A 3,802-nucleotide genomic window follows, 5' to 3' on the forward strand; every position below is an offset into this window, starting at 1 on the left:
TACTCCCTGTCTCATCGGCAGTAGTCTTCAAGCCTCCTTTCATCGGCATCGACAACAACTCCTCCAACCTCATCGGCAACGCCCGAGTCCAAATCAACCTTTCCATCGATCATCACCAACTATCGGCAACCATTTTTACAAACTGGCTTTCATTGGCTATCAAAGTATTCAATAACTTTCCCCTTGCCGATTGGTCCACTCCGATTATTTTGACACGTGCAAAAAACGGTGTCAACACATGCCCCCCAATTTCGGAGTATAAAACCATTAATGCTCCGAAATTTACTCCAGATAACGCTTGCCTTTGCCCAATTACCGTAACTCATTCCCCAAGCCAAAACTTGATTTGTTATCAAATCCAATCAAATCTAATCTTGATCCACGCACTTTAGTAAATATCGCACAATCGCCAACCACTCTTGCCTTAATTGAGATACCAAAACAACAACCCATCGGCAAGATCTTAACATGATAATGCTGCCATTTTAAGAATTAAAATATCACGTATCAATATCCCTTCCAAGTCATGATTACTTGTTATCAACTCATCTGTACAATCCCCTGATTATCGCGCGAATAGTTACCATATCCCCCTGCACCGCCTTGACCTATATGCGCGCGTCATAGAGATAAGTCCAAAATACCCTTATTCTGGCCGGCTTATAAATAGATTTCTCCGGAACCCTCATTCTCTATCTTCAGCCTCCAATCCTTGGCATTCTCTCTCTCCGGCGGCGACTCCGACGAACAACCGCGCGACCTCAACCAACAAGAACCCTTCTCCGGCGCTAACTTCAAGTTCTCGGCTCGTATCTCCACCTTCCTCAAGACAATGGCCATCAACTTCGACGTCCCCGCGGTTCGCTCCACTTCCACTACCTTTTACTTTGATCTTTTTGCAAATTTATTCAGTTGGTGATTTTTCCTTTCTTCTGTCTTCTGGATTCCATAACCTTAGGAACTGCGCAACAAATTAATTATCCCAACCGATCAGCCACACGTCCAATGCCTTGGACCAATGGGCAATCCAGATCCAACCGATCTGATCAACGCAGAGGTTAACAGAATCCCTTTTAGAGCCCAAAATTTCTCTCTGAACTTGTGGAAAGACACATTCCGATCTTGGCCCAAAACCACCAAAGGGTGGAAAGATTGGTATTTGAGGGTTAATAGATCGATGCAAGTATACTGGGCAGAACGAAAGTTAGACCAATGTATCAGGCTCTCTATTGCCGATATGCAGAAAAATGAATCAATGATAATTGCAGCTGCTTATTTCTGGTCAGATACGACCAATACTTTTATGTTTGGACATGGCCCAGCTACCCCTACCCTTGCCGATGTCCACATGCTTACTGGCTTGGATATCTCAACTGCCGATGAAGGCTCCATCTATGGTAGAAAGCCTGAATATAGAGTGAATACCCGTAACATCGGCGGTTGGACAGGATATATTCAAGAATACCAGAAAACCGGGACACCTAGCCAGAGGGAACATGCCACATTCCTGAATATGTGGTTAGAAAAATTTATCTTCTGTGGTCGATCAGTAGGACCAACCAACGCCTTCCTCCCTGCAGAGGTTTCCTCTTGGCCGATACCTTCTGAGCTCCACTTATCATCTTCTTCACCAAGTGTCTCAGAAACTTCTGCTTGGCGAACCCATCGGCAACCTGGGAGGCCCGTGGTGGTTCATCAACATGTGGCTGAATGCCCATATGCACAAACGTTTGCAATGGGACTTTTTTGCTCAACAATTCCCACGAGAAATTGCCGAAGATTATGTGCTCGGGGATGATGAATCGGCAACACGCTCACCCCTCAAGTTTGGTGAAGCCATAATTGTCCTTCCTGGAACAGAAGCCAACGAAGACCAAATCGGCAGATTCTTTCAAAGCTTCTATAATGGTCTTTCTCGTGATCATAGGGCCTGGGTGCCTTATATCGACGAAGAAAACAGATTCCCCCTTCTTTTCAACTTTGCCGATGACACTCTGAATCAAGATAATGAGCTCATGATGGCTATCATCACTCCCAGGGCAATTCCAGTAAACACATTCGGCAGCGGGAAAAACACCAACATTACATATGAATTTTACAACCCATCGGCAGTATCCCGCCAATTGGCTTTTGGGCAACTGCCAATCAAACTCTGCTTTGCCGATGTGATCAAACCCAGGGAAACAATCACCTGCGGAACAGACTGGAACAAGGTAGTACAACTTTCTCCTGATGCCGATACCACAGATGTTGATATATCCACCTGGACACCAATATCTTTCATCACCGAGTCATACAAGCAATGGTGGCGAGAGTGGAAAGAGCAACTGTTCGCGACTTCTGCTCACACATATCGGCACATGATCGATTCTGAATATGCTATCCCTGACGACGCGGTAAGTTTCTTTGAACTCCCTTCTGCTTTTCCTTTCATTTATCAATAACTGACTCCCTTGTAACAGGTTAACCACCCAGCACCATCGGTGAGCAAAAGTGGGAAACCCTTCAACCTCCGGCCTATTTCCCCAACATCGCCGATCGGCTACAACGCTCCCACCTTAGCCGCTTTGACCCACCAGAAGATTCGTACCAAGACCATCACTTCTAAGTCAAAATTGGCTATATCCAGGGCTACTCCATCGGCCGCTGCTACAACCTTGGTCAAAGCCTTTAAGGTAACAACCTTGTTTATTTTCACTTATGCCAATCACAAACTATATTAACCTTAATCATCAGGGGGTAAGAGCTGCTACTGGATCATCATCGGCAATTCCGCCGATATCAAGCACCACTCCTTCAGAGGTAGCTTCTTGACTTTACATTTTATCTGTTAAATATCATATCTCACACTTGTTTTACAGCAACAATTGGGTACATCGGCAAACGTACCAGATGCCCAAGCTTCACAACCAACAAGTGTCGATGCCCCCCAGCCGATCGTTGCCGATGTCCAAGCAAAGCGCAAAGCTTCAACAGATACTGAAGCACAGCCAAAACGACAAAGGTCTATGCCGATCCCTACATCTGCCCCAATGTCATCGGTCATCATACCTCAAGAGCCTACCACCGATGAAGTCACAGAGGATATCCCATCGGCAAGCTCAGCCGATCCACACGACATACTCCAGGTTGCTTCCTCCAGTCAAGCACAGGAAATTGCCTTGAAACAGGTAAACCGATCAACCTATCTGATTTTACAATACTCATACTTACCCCTGATTGATCTCCTTGTCTTTCTTTCAGGAACAAGATTCCCCGAACAGCCTATTTTCCTTTGCCATTGACATTTCTGACGACGATGGAGAGGAAACAAGTTCTTCCCTTGCACTGGGAACAATATCGGCAGAAACTAAATCCAAGTTGGAAACCCTCCTGAACTTGCTACAGCAAAGTACCGCCCAACTGGTAGATGGCTCGGACCCCGCAAAGGCAATCTTCAAAACAATTCGTGGCCAGGTCCCTGCCGATGTTGAAGAAATACTCTTCCCAGCAGCTCACTTAGAAAGCCGTCAACTGCAATATCAACGGGCTGCTCAGCGCATTGCCGATAGAGCAGCTCAAGCTCAACTTAAAGGAGAGATGCTACAACTGAAACAAATCGCTGATGAGAAGCACAAGGGCATCGTCAACTTGCAGACTTCGGGTGCTGCACTTAAGCAGAAAATCTTGGATCTATCGGCAAGGAAGGCAGCTCTATTGGCTGAATTGAAAGAAATTGATGCAGCCTTAATTCATGCTCAACAAGAAGAAAGCCAGCTACCCAATGCCGTCAAAGCCCTTCAGCAAGAAAGAGATATCCAAG

General features: G+C 45.8%; 1 long non-coding RNA gene across 1 annotated transcript; it reads left to right on the forward strand.

Moving 5' to 3' along the window:
• The first annotated feature begins 2,430 nt into the window (after positions 1 to 2,430).
• On the forward strand, positions 2,431 to 3,405 carry LOC136464732 (uncharacterized). The gene is made up of 4 exons (XR_010761258.1): positions 2,431 to 2,675; positions 2,737 to 2,802; positions 2,862 to 3,170; positions 3,244 to 3,405. It is a non-coding gene; the product is annotated as an uncharacterized lncRNA (long non-coding RNA).
• The last annotated feature ends 397 nt before the right edge of the window (positions 3,406 to 3,802 follow it).

Source organism: Miscanthus floridulus, chromosome 7, assembly GCF_019320115.1.
Source record: "Miscanthus floridulus cultivar M001 chromosome 7, ASM1932011v1, whole genome shotgun sequence".
Taxonomy (NCBI): Eukaryota; Viridiplantae; Streptophyta; class Magnoliopsida; order Poales; family Poaceae; genus Miscanthus; species Miscanthus floridulus.